General features: G+C 41.9%; 1 long non-coding RNA gene across 2 annotated transcripts in view; it reads right to left on the bottom strand.

Moving 5' to 3' along the window:
* The window catches only part of LOC131277367 (uncharacterized), a 75765-nt gene extending 59486 nt beyond the window's left edge, over nucleotides 1–16279 (bottom strand). The window contains exons 1-2 of one of the 2 annotated variants that reach the window (XR_009184551.2): nucleotides 16093–16279; nucleotides 15640–15726 (exon numbers count right to left, since the gene is read on the bottom strand). This is a non-coding gene — a long non-coding RNA (uncharacterized lncRNA). The remainder of the gene's footprint in view (nucleotides 1–15639; nucleotides 15727–16092) is intronic. The other variant, XR_011648130.1, reaches the window with a different exon arrangement.
* Nucleotides 16280–17197: the final 918 nt, after the last annotated feature.

Genomic DNA, 17197 nt, shown 5'->3' with positions numbered 1-17197 from the left:
ATGGAAATGTTCTAGGGGAGAGAGCAAGATGACGGCTGAGTGAACTCCCCGGTTGCTGGCTCCTGCGGGGAATCGGCTGGGCGGCGTTGGAGAATGTTCGGGACCGGGCTGTTTCAGGATTTTTGCTGGTCTGGAGGTGTCTAGACATCGATTTCGAGGGAAAGTAACAGAGAGGATCCGTCTGTGAAATATATACGGACATTCCAGCTACGTGTGAGGATTCCCTCCTTGGGTGGGCAGAGCCGAAGCATCTGGTGCCGCAATGGTGGGGGGAGCCGGGCCGAGCGCCTGAGCAGCGGTGGCCAGAGGGGGCGGGGCTGAGCCGGCCGAGCCGGGCCGAGCCGGGCCGAGCCGGGCCGAGCCCGGCGGCGGGATTTCTATTCTTTGTGTGTGTGTGTGTGTGTTTTTTCTTTTTCTTTTTTTATCCTCTCTTTCTTGTCCCTGATCTTCTTCTTATTCTATTTTACCTTAACAATACAATAGGTCCTGCAGGAAACACCTCACATTTGATGGGTTTCCTCATTCTCCACTGCCTCATTTCTCTGTGAATAGATTTAGGCTATCTACACTATCCCCTTTCCCCTACAACTTGATATCCTCCACAATCTGCTATCTCTCCTATATTCCACCTCCCTTTCTTTGACCCACAAAGTGTCTAACTCTTAAATTCTAATACCTTTGTTTAGTTTTCCATCGGGTATCCGCCCTTGAAACTATTACCTCTCTTTTCTCTTTCCCTCTCACAAAAACAATAGCTTCTTAGTACGTACCATATTCCTCCCATATTCAGTCGTCTACCTCATTATAGGTACTTCCCTACTACTATAACTCTACACAATTTACACGATCTAACCTCCATCCTCCCAGAACTCATATTGTTGCTTTGTTAACATATATCACCAATACTACTTTACACTTTTTCCTTCCTTACACAATTGCCTTTCCCCAGAACTAATACTTTCCTTTAAAGTGAACTTAACCAGCAATAAGAAATCAGAATAGGAAGAACAAAGGGACAAAGAGAAGATATATCACTTATGCAAAAACAACAGCTAATTAATCTCCAAGACTAGACAAAGAAGCTCAGGAACTGATTAAACCCATCAAGAAGAAATGATGACAAGACAGCAACAAAAATATACAAACCAAACCAGTAATCAGGAAAACATGGCTGAATCCAATCAACAAACTAAAAATCAGGAAGGGGAGCAGATCTTCGCACAAGCAATGAAAGATCTCAGAACATTTATCACCGACAAATTTGATGAAGTAATGAAAGAGGTTAACAACATGAAGACAACACTTGGAGGGGAAATTGCAGACATGCGCAAAAACATAACAGATATGATGGAAATGAACACCACAATTCAAGAAATCAAAAATACACTTTCAGCAAATATCAGCAGACTAGAAGAGGCAGAGCAGAGAATTAATGATGTGGAAGACAGTACATTGGAAATCAAACAGATAGTAGAAGTGGTCAATAAAAAGGTAGAAAAAATCCAGATAGGACTTAGGGACCTGAATGATAATGCAAAATGCTCAAACATACATATTATAGGCATTCCAGAAGGAGAAGAGAAGGGAAAGGGGTCAGAAGGAGTGTTGCAGGAAATAATGACTGAAAACTTCCCAAATCTATTGAAAGAGGCAGATGTTCATATCCAAGAAGCACAGTACACTCCACTGGTCATAAACCCCAACAGGCCCACCCCAAGAAATATACTTGTCAAATTATCCAATGCTCAAGACAAAGAGAAAATTCTAAAAGCAGCAAAAGAAAAGAAAACCATCACATACAAGGGAAGCTCCATAAGATTAAGTGCTGATTTCTCATCTGAAAAGATGGAGAAAGGAGGCAGTGGTATGATATAGTCAAGGTACTAAAGGAAAAGAATTTCCAACCAAGAATACTCTATTCAGCTAAACTAGCATTCAAAAATGATGGAGAGTTCAAAATATTCACAGATAAACAGAAACTGAAAGAGTATATCAACAAGAAACCTCCCCTTCAAGAAATTCTTAAGGGAGTTCTGCAGGAAGAAAGGAAAAAACAGGACAGTCAGAGATGGAGGAGAGTGTAAGAGCAACAAAAAAGACAAAAACAGAAGGGGAAAATAAAATATTACAAACAAAATGTAACAAACACAAATCCAACCAATATATGGCTACCACAAATAATTCTCTGAACGTAATAACACTGAATGTCAATGGACTAAACTCACCTATCCAAAGATTCAGACTGGGACACTGGATAAGGAAATATGAACCATCTATATGCTGTCTACAAGAGACACATCTTAGACCCAGAGACTCATGGAGGTTGAAAGAGAATGGCTGGAAAACAATCATACAAGCAAACAACAACCAGAAAAAGGCAGGAGTAGCTATATTAATATCAGACAAAATAGACTTTAAATGCGAAACAATTGTGAGAGACAAAGAAGGATACTACATTTTAGTGAAAGGGACAATCTGTCAAGAAAATCGAACTATCATAAATATTTATGCTCCTAACAAGGGTGCCTCTAAATACATGAGACAAACGCTGGAAAAACTAAGTGAAAAAATAGATGCATCTACAATTATAGTGGGGGATTTTAATACACCACTATCAATTCTGGACAGAACATCTCAAAAGAGAATCACTAAAGAAACAAAACATTTGAACAGTATATTAGAAGAGCTGGATCTAATAGACATATATAGATCATTACACCCAAACACAGCAGGATATACATTTTTCTCAAGCGCACATGGAACATTTTCCAAGATAGACCATATGCTAGGCCACAAATAAAGGCTTAATGAATTCAGAAAGATTGAAATCATACAAAAGAATATCTCTGATCACAGTGGAGTGAAGCTGGAAATTTGCAAGGGACGGAAGCCCAGACTTCACACTACAATTTGGAAATTAAACAGCACACTCTTAGAAAACCAGTGGGTCAAAGAGGAAATCTCAAAAGAAATCAATGACTACCTTGAATCAAATGACAATGATAACACAACATACCAAAATTTATGGGATGCAGCAAAAGCAGTACTGAGAGGGAAATTTATAGCCATAAATTCACATATCAAAAAAGAAGAAAGAGCAAAAATTGGAGAACTGCACTTTTGACGGAATTAGAAAAACAACAACAAAGTAACCCAACAGGAAGAAGAAGGAAGGAAATAACAAAGATAAGAGCAGAACTAAATGAAATAGAAAATAAGAAAGCACTTGAAAAAATAAACAAGACCAAGAGCTGGTTTTTTGAGAAGATCAACAAAATTAACAAACCTTTAGTGAGACTAACAAAGAAAAAAAGAGAAAAGATGCAAATACACAAAATAAGAAATGAGAAAGGTGATATCACCACTGATCCCACAGAAATAAAGACTATCATAAGAGGATACTTTGAAAAACTATATTCCAACAAAAATGACAATTTAGAGGAAATGGACAAATTCCTAGAAACACATAAGCAGCCCATACTGATGAAAGAAGATTGAGGATCTTAACAAACCAATCATAAGCAAAGAGATAGAATCAGTCATTAAAAATCTCCCAACTAAGAAGAGCCCAGGGCCAGACGGCTTCACAGGTGAATTCTACAAAACATTCTGGAAAGAACTAACACCAATCCTGTTGAAACTATTCCAAAAAATCGAAACAGAAGGAATATTGCCGAGCTCCTTCTATGAGGCCAACATTATCCTAGTACCAAAGCCAAACAAAGACACCACAAGAAAGGAAAATTACAGACCAATTTCTCTAATGAACCTAGATGCAAAAATACTTAACAAAATACTTGCTAATCGTATTCAACAACACATTAAACGAATTATACACCATGACCAAGTGGGATTTATTCCAGGTATGCAAGGATGGTTCAACATAAGAAAATCAATTAATGTAATACACCATATAAACAGATTGAAGGAAAAAAATCACATGATTATATCTATAGATGCAGAAAAGGCATTTGACAAAATACAGCACCCCTTCTTGATAAAAACACTCCAAAAGATCGGGATACAAGGAAACTTTTTGAACATGATAAAGAGTATATATGAAAAACCTACAGCCAACATTGTTTACAATGGCAAAATCCTGAAATCCTTTCCTCTAAACTCAGGAACAAAACAAGGATGCCCATTGTCTCCGCTCCTATTTAACATTGTCTTGGAAGTACTTGCACGAGCACTGAGGCAAGAACCAGATATAAAAGGCATTTAAATGGGAAGGAAAGAAGTCAAAATTTCATTATTTGCAGATGACATGATCCTATACATAGAACACCCTGAGAGATCTACAACAAAGCTTCTCGAACTCATAAATGAGTTCAGCAAAGTTGCAGGTTATAAGATCAATGCGCAAAAATCAGTAGCATTTCTGTACACCAATAGTGAGCAAGATCAGGAGGAAATCAAGAAACAAATACCATTCACGATAGTAAATAAAAAAATCAAATACTTAGGAATAAATTTAACTAAAGAGGTAAAAAACTTATACACTGAGAACTATACAAGACTGTTGAAGGAAATCAAAGAAGACCTAAATAAATCGAAGAATATTCCTTGTTCATGGATAGGAAGACTGAATATTATTAAGATGTCTATCCTACCAAAACTGATCTACACATTCAATGCAATCCCAATAAAAATCAACACAGCCTTCTTTAAGGAACTAGAAAAACTATGAAATTTATTTGGAAAGGAAAGAGGCCCCGAATAGCCAAAGACATATTAAAAAAGAAAAATGAAATAGGAGGAATCACACTTCCTGACTTCAAAACATACTACAAAGCTACAGTAGTGAAAACAGCATGGTATTGGCATAAGGAAAGACACACACACCAATGGAATTGAATTGAAAGTTCAGATATAGAACCTCATGTATATAACCATTTAATATTCGATAAAGCCACCAAACCCTCTCAACTGGGAGAGAGTGGCCTATACAACAAATGGTGCCTGGAGAACTGGATAGCCATATGTAGAAGAATGAAAGAGGATTACCAACTCACACCTTATACAAAGATCAACTCAAGATGGATCAAAGACCTAAATATAAGAGCCAAGACCATAAAGATCTTGGAAAGCAGTGTAGGGAAACATCTACAGGACCTTGTAATAGAAAATGGCTTCATGAATTTCACACCAAAAGTACGAGCAGCAAAAGAACTAATAGATAAATGGGACTTCCTCAAAATTAAAGCCTTCTGCACCTCAAAGGAGTTTGTCAAGAAAGTAAAAAGGGAGCCCACACAGTGGGAGAAAATATTTGGCAACCATATATCTGATAAGAGGCTTATAACTTGCATATATAAAGAACTCATAAATCTTGAAAACAAAAAGATAAACAACCCATTTCAAAAATGGGAAAAAGATTTAAACAGACAATTCTCCAAAGAAGAAATACAAATGGCTAAAAAGCACATGAAAAAATGCTCCAAATCTCTAGCTATCAGGGAAATGCAAATCAAAACTACAGTGAGATACCATCTCACTCCCATAAGATTGGCAGCTATTAAAAAAACAGAAGAATACAAATGCTGGAGAGGATGTGAAGAAAGGGGAACACTCATCCACTGCTGGTGGGAATGAAGAAGGATCCAACCATTCTGGAGGACAGTTTGGCGGTTTCTCAAAAAGCTAACCATAGATTTGCCATATGACCCAGCAATACCACTGCTGGGTATATACCCAGCAGAACTGAAACAAGGACACAAACCGATATATGTACACCAATGTTCATAGCAGCATTGTTCACTATCGCCAAAAGTTGGAATCAACCCAAATGCCCATCAACAGATGAGTGGATCAATAAAATCTGGTATATACACACAATGGAATACTACGCGGCTGTAAGAACAAATACACTACAAACACACATGATAACATGGATGAATCTTGAGAACCTTATGTTGAGTGAAGCAACCCAGGCATTGAAGGACAAATACTACATGACCTCAATGATATGAAATAAACAAGCTGCCTCAGAGAACTATAGACTGACCGATAGGCTTACAGGAAATCGGGGGGTGGAGGAAGGATGTGAGCCGACGTCTGCAGGGGTGGAATTTATGATGAGCTGGCGGTAAGTATGAACACAAAGAAGAGATAAAATGGGGGCCAGGGGTTGCCTTTGGGTGGGGCTGTGCGGGTTTGAGGGGGGCTGGGGATGGGCGGATGGGTAATATTGCCCAAAAAGCGGGGGGAGGGAGGGGTAGCATACGAACACAGGAGAGTGTCAGGTGTTGGTTGAGAGTAAAATGCTGAAAAAATCATATCAAAATATAATTAAGAGGGTTACCTGTTTAGGATGCTCGGAAGGGATGGTCCAATGCGGGACGGGCTCCTGGGGAATGTCTGAATGCTCATTTCGCCAGAGTGGGTGATACCATTGGGTAGAGACCCAAGTAGTGAGAGTGGGGGTGGACCCACATCCTAGGGAGGACTAATGCCATCAAATAGAGGGAACTGTATCTCTCGAGAGAAAAGGGTGGCTCCCAGGGCATTGGGGCAGCTGAGCAATTTAGGACCTGAACACTGTTGCAAGTATTTCTGGATGTGGCTCCATGGGAAACGGAGGTTGGCTGTCACTGTGGGCACCAAGGGGATGGGAAAAGGGATGTTAAATGTGTGAAACCAAGGTAAATGTGGGGTAAGAGAGGAGTTTTGTGAGAGTACACAAGGATGGATATAAAATATGTAATATTACATCACAAACATATAGGGGACGACAGAATGATAATGTAAACCATAATGTAAAACATAGGATAACTAAAAATGTTAGAAAACTGCATGTCCTAAAGTATGCACCACAATGTAAGCACAGATGTCACCTGGTTTGAAAGCTATTGTCTCAGACTCTGTACATCACTTTAAGTAAATATGTTGTGAATAGGTTGTAAGAGTATCGCTGTGGAAGGGAAAAGGTTTTGTGGTGGATGTGTGGGTGTGCTGTATATTGCTACATGAATTGCTGTGGTCTAGGGCTCTTGTGAAGAGAAGTTCAATAATTAGGGAAAAAAAGGAAAAGAAAAAGATAGGATGTAGAATTTTTCGAAGTCAACACGTATTCTATATCTAACCTTTAAACCCATCGCTATATCCCATTTTGCTAGTAAGAGATCCTGACATGATATTGGGGCTTCAATATTCAGGAAGTTCTGGATCCCAGAGTGGTCCAACAATGGCAGCGGAGGAATACTGGTATAGGATACTATTGACAGGGGATATATGGCTGACAGGGAGCTATACAGGGCATAAGTCCAGGGTGCATGGTAATGTTTGGATATACTCATAGTGGCAACAATTAAAAACTAAACCTGGGGGGGTACTGGGTTCCTGGCCGGGGGTGCTGTGCTGTGGTCCCTAGGGGAGCAGTGGCAGTCCCCCAAGTGCAGCAGCAAGGACCGAGAAGGAATGAGGGTCCAACAGTGAGCCCCTGATACTAATGACTATGCTTGTGAGCCTATATGCCTGAAATAAGAACAAGGCCTGGAGCAGCACTGTGCCTTGGAATTTCCTCCTGACAGCCTTCATGTTAGTCAAATGTGGCCAGTCTTGAAGCCTAACTCAGCATCTAAATGCAATGCCTTTCCCCCCGGCGTGGGACATGACACCCGGGGATGAGCCTCCCTGGCACCGAGGGATCACTATCAACTAACAACTGATAATGCAACTGGAAAATGACCTTGAATTGAAGGTTCGATGCGGATCAGTAGAATATCCCTGTCTACATAGAATAATATGCCTTTAAAATGCTGGTTGATCTAATGTAAGGGGGAAATAGAAAGGAGAAATGAGTTTATATGGCTATGAGTCTCTAAAAAAAAAAGAGTCTGGAGGCTGTCAGAAGGATTTCCCTTATGCACAACTGAGCAGAGTCTAAGAGACAGATAAAGTAGATACAATCCCCAGGTATTGGTTCCTTTGAGGGCTAAAGGGACCCACGGGTTCTACGGTCATGGCAGATAGGGTTCACTGCCATGTCAGATGGCCCTTCTTTGGAGCTGGTGTTTCTGCGTGATGAAACTGGACCCAGAGGGGATCTCTTTTCATAAGACTATCATGCTACTTTACTGGAATTGTAGTTGGTATTGGGGTTTAAGATATATTTAGGGGATTGAATCTTTTTACTGACAATATGATAGCCAGGCCCTGAGCCTCAACAGACTCCAGCTCCTACAATCTGAATTATTGGACTCACCTCACTCAGCTAAGATGGAGTTGAAGAAGGACAACCACCACACCATGGAGCCTAGAGTGCCTACAACTGAAAGCAGGAGGATTGCATCCAGTAACCATGTGGAATCTGAGCCTCCCCTTGACATAGAGGTGTAATGGACACAACTAATCCAAGGACCTCAGAGAAAAGGTGGACATGGTGGCTGATGGGTATGGGGAATGGCAGGAGGAGATGAGATGTGGAGGCGCCTTTGGGACTTGGAGTTGCCCTGGATGGTGCTTCAGGGGCAATCACCGGACATTGTAAATCCTCCCAGGGCTCAATGGATGCAATGGGGGAGAGTGTGGGCCATGATGTGGACCAATGACCATGAGGTGCAGAGATACCCAGAGATGTACTTGCCAGGTGCAATGGATGTGTCATGATGATGGGAGTGAGTGTTGCTGGGGGGGAGGGGTGCTGTGGGGGTGGTGGTGTCAAATGGGACCTCATATTTTTTTAATGTAATATTTTTACAAAATCAATAAAAAAAAAAAAGAAATAGTATTTAAGGGAATAGTTAAAATTTCCCAATGCTCACAAAAGGAATGACCCTGCATGTCTAAGAAGCCCACCTTATCCTAATTGGAATAAATCCAAATAGACATACTCCAAAAGATATATTATTCAGAATGTCAAAAGTCAAAGATAAGAGAAAATTCTGAGAGCAGTAAGGGAAGCAAATCATCACATACAAGCGATGCCCAGTAATAGTATGGATTTCTCATCAGAAACCATGAAGGTAAGAAGACAGTGGTATGATGCAATAAGGAGACTGAAAGAGAAAAACTACCAGCCAAGAATTCTGCACCCAGCAAAACTGTCCTCCAAATATGAAGGTGAGTATAAAATATCCACAAACAGAAACTAAGAGAGTTCGTAAACGAGAATCCAAATTGCAGGAAATAATAAGGAAGCCATAGAGCCTGAAAGAAAAAGAAGAGAAAGGCCTGGAGGAGAGTAGAGAAAAAAGAAGAGCAGAAAGGATAACCAAGAGAAAAAAGACACCAAAATATGACATGACACATGAAAACCAAAGAATAAAATGTAGGAAGTAAACAATGCATTTACAGTCCTATCATTGATTGTTAATGGATTAAATGCACCAAACAAAAGATATAGATTGACAGGATGGATAATAAACACATAAGCCACCCATATGCTGCTTACAAGAGACCCACCTTTGACTCACAGATACAAACCAGCTATAAGTAAAAAGTTGGAAAAAGATACTCCATGCAAATAGTAACCAAAAAAGAGCAGGGACAGCTATACTATTATTGGACAAAGCAGACTTGAAGTGAAAAAAAGTTATGAGTCAGAGAAGGCCATTATATATTAATTAAAAGGACAACCCACCAGGAAGATATATTTATGCACCTAACCACGGTGCCCCAAAATACAAAAGACAAACTCTGTCAAAACTGAAGGGAGAAACAAGCATCTGTACAAATCACTGGAGACTCTAATACACCACTCACATTATGAGACAGAACAAATGGACAGAAGATCAACAAGGAAACAGAGAACTTAAAGAACAATAAATGAGTTAGACCTAATGACACACAGAATGTTGCATCCAAATGCAGCAGGTTATACATTCTTCTCACGTGCCCATGGACCCTTCACCAGGATACACCACATGTAGGGCACACTGTAGGTCTCAATACATATGAAAAGACTGAAATTATACAAAGCACCTTCTTAGATCATAATGGAATGAAATTGGAAATCAAGAATAGACAGGAAAAAGGTAACTTTGCAACTGTGTGGAGGCTAAACAACACACTCTTAAATGATCAGTAGATCAAAGAAGAAATTGCAAGTGAAATCAGTAAATGTATAGATTAATGAAAATGAGAACACAAATTATGAAAACTTAAGGGATACAGCAAAGCCAGTCTGGAGAGGGAAATTTATAGCCCTAAACACCTATATTAAAAAAGAAGAAAGCGCTAAACTCAAAGACTTAACTGAACACCTAGAGAAATTGGGAAAAGAAGAGCAAACCAATCCTCAAAGCAAACAAAAGGAAAGAAATAATAAAGATTAGAGCAGAAATAAATTAAATTGAGGGAAACGGACTTTGGCCCAGTGGTTAGGGCGTCCGTCTACCATATGGGAGGTCCGTGGTTCAAACCCCGGGCCTCCTTGACCCGTGTGGAGCTGGCCATGCGCAGTGCTGATGCGCGCAAGGAGTGCCGTGCCACGCAAAGGTGACCCCCGCGTGGGGGAGCCCCACGCGCAAGGAGTGCGCCCGTGAGGAGAGCCGCCCAGCGTGAAAAAGAAAGTGCAGCCTGCCCAGGAATGGCGCCGCCCACACTTCCCGTGCTGCTGACGACAACAGAAGCGGACAAAGAAACAAGACGCAGCAAATAGACACCAAGAACAGACAACCAGGGGAGGGGGGGGGGAATTAAATAAATAAATAAATCTTTAAAAAAAAAAAAAAAAAAGGAAAGAAAGTGAGGAAAGCACAGTACCTGTGCATTATTAAAAAAAAAAAAATTAAATTGAGAACAACAACAACAACAAAAAAATAGATAAAATCAAAACCAAAAGCTGGTCCTTTGAGAAGATCAGTAAAATTGACAAATTGCTAGCAAGATTAACAAAGGAGAAAAATAGGCAAATAAATACAATCAGAAATGAAAGGAGGGAAGTAATGACTGACCCCACAGAAATAAAAAGAATCAAAAGATGATATTATGAGAAACTGTATGCCAACAATGACAACCTAGAAATGGGAAAATTCCTAGAAAGGCACAACCAACCTACACTGACACTACAAGAAATACAAGAATTAACAAACCAACCACATTTAAAGAGACTGAATCCATCATCAAACACCTCCCAACAAGGAAAAGCTCAGGGCCAGATGACTTCAGAGATAAATTCAACCAAACATTTCAAAAAGAATTAACAACAATCCTGTTTAAACTCTTCCAATATGATGAAGAGGAGGGAAAATTACCCCACTCTTTTTATGAAGCCAACATCTCCCTAACACCAAAGCCAGATAAAGACACTACACGGAAAGAAAAGTACAGACCAATCTCTTCAATGAACACAGAGATGCAAAAATTCTCAACAAAATATTGACAAATTGAATCCAGCAGCATTATTGAAGACTTACACATCACAACCAAGGGGGACTTGTTCCTGGTTGCAAGGTTAGCTCAACATAAAAAAAAAATCAACATAATACACCACATTAAAAAAATTGAAGGGAAAAAACACATGGTGATCACAATAGACACAGAAAAGGCATTTGACAGAATCCAGCATTCTTTCTTGGTAAAAAAAAAAACACTTCAAAAGGTATGAATAGAAGGAAAATGCCACAATATGATAAAAGGCATATATGAAAAACCCACAGCCAACATTGTACTCAGTGGGGAAAGGTGGAAAGCTTTCCATCTAAGATCAGGAACAAGACAAGGATGCCTACTATCATCATTGCTATTCAACATTGTACTACAAGTTCTAGCTAGAGTAATTAGAGAAGAAAAAAAATTAAAGGCATCCAAATAGGAAAAGGGGACATAAAACTTGCACTATCAGCAGATGACATGATCCTATGTTTAGAAAATTCTGAAATGTCTACAACAAAGCTACTTGACATAAGAAATGAGTTCAGCAAAGTGGCAGAATACAAGATCCACATGCAGAAATCAGTGTTCTTGTACAGTAGTACTGCATAATCAGAGGAGAAATCAGGGGAAAATTCCATTTACAATAGCAACAAAAAGATTCAATATGTAAGCATCAACTTAGTCAAAGAAGTACAGGAACTAGATGCAGAAAACTACAAAACAGTGGTAAAAGAAATTTAAAATGACCTAAACAAATGGAATGACACTCTGTGTTCATTTACTCTAAGACTAAATATCATGAAGATGTCAATCCAACCTAAACTGATTTATAGACTCAATGTAATACCAATAAAAATTCCAACAGCCTACTTGACAGAAATAGAAAAGGCAATTACCAAATTCATTTGGAAGGGAAAATGCACTCAAGTAACCAAAAGCATTCTAAAAAAGAAGAGCAACGTGGGAGGAATTTCAATGCCAGACCTTGAAACATATTACAAAGCTACAGTGGCCAAAACAGCATGGCACTGGCATAAAGAGAGACTCATGGATCAGTATTATAGAATTTAGAGTCCAGAAATAAACCCCCACCTCCAAGGTCAACTAGTTTTTCAGACACCCACCAAGTCCATGTTAATGGGGAAAAAGTCCCTTCAATAAATGGTGCTGGGAGACCTGGATATCTATAACCAAAAGAATGGAATGGAACCCCTATCGTACATCCCATATAAGAATCAACTGAAAATGGATCAGAGACCTAGATATAAAAGCACCATAAAACTGCTTGAAGAAAATGTAGGGAAACATCTTAAAGACCTTGTGCTACATGGTGGTTTCTTGGACCTTACATCCAAAGCACACAAAACAAAAGAAAAAATGGATAAATGGGACCTCCTCAAAATTAAACACATGTATACCTCACAGGACTTTGTCAAAAGGGTGAAAAGGCAGCTGCCTCAGCAGAAGGAAATACTTGGAAATCACATGTCCAATAAGGGATTAAGATCCATGATATGTAAACAGATGTTACAACTCAAAAATAAAAAAAGACTCAATTAAATGCAAAAGACATGAATAGATATTTGTCCAAAGAAGAAATACAAATGGTGAGAAAACATGTGAAAAAATGTTCAATATGAGTAATGATTAGGGAAATGCAAATCATACTTAAGAGATATGTTTTCACACCTATCAGAATGGCCACAATTAAAAAGTCAGAGAACTACAAATGTTGGAGAGGATGTGGAGAGATAGGAACTCTTACTCACAATTGGTGGGAATGCAGAATGGTACAGCCCCTGTGGAGGACTGTTGGGCAGTTCCTAAAGAAGTTGAATATAGGGCAGCAGACTTGGCCCAGTGGTTAGGGCATCCATCTACCACATGGGAGTTCTGTGGTTCAAACCCTGGGCCTCCTTGACCCATGTGGAGCTGGCCCATGTGCAGTGCTGATGCACACAAGGAGTGCCCTGCCATGCAGGGGTGTCCCCCACATAGGGGAGCCCCATGTGCAAGGAGTGCACCCCGGAAGAAGAGCTGCCCAGTGCAAAAGAAAGTGCAGCCTGCCTAAGAATGGTGCTGCACACATGGAGACCAGACACAACAAGATGATGCAACAAAAAGAAACACAGATTCCTGTGCTGCTGACAACAACAGACATGGACAAAGAAGAATATGCAGCAAATAGACACAGAGAGCAGACAACTGGGGCAGGGCGGGGATGAGGGGAGAGAAATAAATAAATAAAAATGCCAGTGACCCAGCACTATCACTATTGGGTCTACACCCAGAATTGAAAGCAGTGATACAAATACACATCTGCACACTCATGTTCATAGCAGTGCTAGTCACAATGTCAAAAGCTGGAAAGAACCCAGGTATCCATCAACTGACAAATGGATAAACAAACAGTGGTATATTCCCACAATGGAATATTATGCAGTACTTAAGAAGAAATGGGCAAGCGGATTTGGCCAGACAGATAGGGCATCTGCCTACCACATAGGAGGTCCAAGGTTCAAACCCAGGGCCTCCTGATCCATGTGATGAACTGACCCATACACAGTGCTGATTTTCCCAAGGAGTGCTGTGGCACGCAGGGGTGTCCCCCACATAAGGGAGCCCCACGTGCAAGGAGTGCACCCCATGAGGAGAGCCACACAGCACAAAAGAAAGTGCAGCCTGCCCAGGAGTGGTGCCACACACATGGAGAGCTGACAGAACAAGATGATACAACAAAATGAGGCACAGATTCTGGGTGTCACTGACAAGAGTACCAGTGGAAACAAGAAGAACACACAGCAAATGGACACAGAGAGCAGACAACTGGGGGGGGTGCGGAAGGGAAGAATAAGAAATAAAAAATAAATCTTAAAAAAAAAAAAAGAGGGGAAACGGACTTTGGCCCAGTGGTTAGGGCGTCCGTCTACCACATGGGAGGCCAGCGGTTCAAGCCCTGGACCTCCTTGACCCGTGTGGAGCTGGCCCATGTGCAGTGCTGATGCGCGCAAGGAGTGCCGTGCCACACAGGGGTGTCCCCCGCGTAGGGAGTGCACCCATAAGGAGAGCCACCCAGCGTGAAGGAGGGAGCAGCCTGCCGAGGAATGGCGCCGCCCACACTTCCCATGCCGCTGATGACAACAGAAGCGGACAAAGAAAACAAGACGCAGCAAAAAGACACAGAAAAACAGACAACCGGGGGAGGAGAGGGGAATTAAATAAATTAAAAAAAAAAAAAAGAAAGAAAAGAAAAGAAGTCCTAAAACATTTGACAACATCAATGAACCTGGAGGACATTATGTTGAGTGAAGCAAACCAGACACAAAAGGATAAATACAATAAATAGAGGATCGCTATGAACTAAATATATTGTATAACATATTGTATGATTCCATTTACATAAAATGTAAATGTAAATCAATTTACAGAGGGGAAATAAAAGTATCTGTGCAAGAATAGCCAAAAAGGGGAGCTGTGAACAGTAGGAAGCACAGACGGAGAAGTGATGGATTTACTTTTTAAATTATTATTCAAATTAAGAAAATGCTCTAGTAATGATGGAGGTGATGAATGAACAACTATGTGATGCTGCCAAACACCACTGATTGTGCGGTGAACAGTATGCTTTGTTGATACATATAGATAAAAATGATTTGTTAAAAAAAATGACAAACAGCACTTAAAAATGGGAAACTATGTAAATAACACTTTCACCTGAGAAGAAACATTCAATTCTTTTCATCACTAGGGAAATACAAATTAAAATCTGCTATGACATCATATAGACATAGTAAAATGGCTAATATCAAGAAAGATAATACCAACTGTTAAAGAAGATGTGGAAAACCTGGAGCCCTCATACCTTTCTAGTTAGAATGCCAAAAGGTGCTACCACTTTGGGAAACATTTTGTCAGTTTCTTAAAAATATAAACTGGGAAACGGACTTGGCCCAGTGGTTAGGGCGTCCATCTACCACATGGGAGGTCTGCGGTTCAAACCCCAGGCCTCCTTGACCCGTGTGGAGCTGGCCCATGCGCAGTGCTGATGCGCACAAGGAGTGCCCTGCCACGCAGGGGTGTCCCCCACATAGGGGAGCCCCACGCGCAAGGAGTGTGCCCCACAAGGAGAGCTGCCCAGGGTGAAAGAAAGTGCAGCCTGCCCAGGAATGGCGCCACCCACACTTCCCCTCCCGCTGACGACAACAGAAGCGGACAAAGAAACAAGATGCAGCAAATAGACACAGAGAACACAACCGGGGGAGGGGGGATTAAATAAATAAATACATCTTTAAAAATATATATTTATATATATAAACTTACATCATTGTTGCTAGTTCCATTCCAAGATATCTATCCAAGACAAACTGCTGTACCATGATTCCCACAGCAAGTTCATGGCCGTCAAAACTGGGAAAAAAATACAAATGCCTATCAACTGGGGCTTGGATAAGAGAAGGTGGTACATCGTAAATAGCTCTGCAGCTCTAACGAGGTAATTCCATTCAACTAACTTTCACAGAATAAATAAGTTATCTGTGTCTGGAAAAATGCCAAAGACTGAAGCAGGCCCCAGGCCCCCGGCCGCCCACAGGCCCCGTGAAGGCAGCCCCAACCGCACAGCGGGAGCTTTGGCGGCCGCGCGGGCCAGGCGCATCCTCAGCGCAGCACGGGGACCGCCGCTCGCCCGCTTTTCCGCGCTGCCGGCGGCCCCGCAGCCCCGCGCCCCGCGCCCTGGCCCGCCCCGCCGCCCCCGGGTGGGGTCCGCACACGTACCGAGCTCCGAGCCAGGAGCAGGCCGGCGTCTGAGAAGGGACCATGCGCTCCACCTGAGGGTTCCGGGCCGGCGCTTGCTGCCGGGCGCGGAGTCTCGGCCAGGCCCAAGCACCAGGACTCCGCCGGGACTGGAACCCCTGAGGGTCCGAAAGGTGCAGTCGGCGCGCCGCGTGTTGGGCGGGGCCTCAGGGGGCGGGGCTGAGCGGTGGGGAAAGCGGCTGCGCGGCCAGCAGCGGGGCTGAGCGCCCGCCACGCCCTTGCCAGGAGCCCCACCCCCCTGCCGCGGCCCGAGGCGGACCCGCGCACGTAGGGCTCCTGCGCGCTCCCGTCCCACTAGACTTCGGGGCCCCTACCTGCGTCCTCCGGGAGGAGGGTCTCCCCACCCCCGAGATCCGGCCAGCGCCTGGCAGCCACGTGGATCCCCCTGACCAGGAATGGGGACGCCTCCTGGGAGGAGCTGCCAGCCACCCCCCCACCCCCCACCCCCCACCCCCTACCCCCTGTTGTGAGATAAATATTCTTCTACATCACAGAAGACTGAAGCTCAGGGTGCAGCCCAATAAAGGGCAGCAGGAGGTGCGCTGGGTGGGGGGGAGCGGGGAGTCTCATTGTAAACAGATGGTTACTGGCCCCTTTTCAACTAACAGGTCATGATTCTAGGACCCAAGATTATAAAGATAGTTAAAATGAACAGAATTATTGTAGTTTCCCAAGATACGCAGGATTTTAAAGTGGAAAATCTTCAAGGGATATTAAGACCTATGAAATGCTATGGTTATAAGTGAATCAACACTTGGAATATTTTAGAGCAATACTTGGGACAAACTATCAGTAATTCATCTTTTAGGACTTGTGTGCTCACTCCAAACAGATTATTCCTGTAATGTCAAAAAACTATCATATAAATGGAAACTTTAAAAAAAAATTTTAGTTGTCTTTTTTTACGCTACCTTGAGCACAAATGTTACATTAAAAATATGAGGTTCCCACCCCCCTACCCCCCACTATACTATGCAAATAAAGAGAGACAGAATGAGGATTAATGGCTGGCAGGGGTTGAGGGGAGTGGGGAAGGTGGAGTAACTCCTTTTGGGTCTATGAGTTT

The sequence above is a fragment of the Dasypus novemcinctus genome (genome assembly GCF_030445035.2).
Source record: "Dasypus novemcinctus isolate mDasNov1 chromosome 11 unlocalized genomic scaffold, mDasNov1.1.hap2 SUPER_11_unloc_1, whole genome shotgun sequence".
In the NCBI taxonomy this organism is placed as follows: Eukaryota; Metazoa; Chordata; class Mammalia; order Cingulata; family Dasypodidae; genus Dasypus; species Dasypus novemcinctus.
Note: the sequence above shows the minus strand (reverse complement) of the source record. Positions and strands in the feature narration are given on the sequence as shown.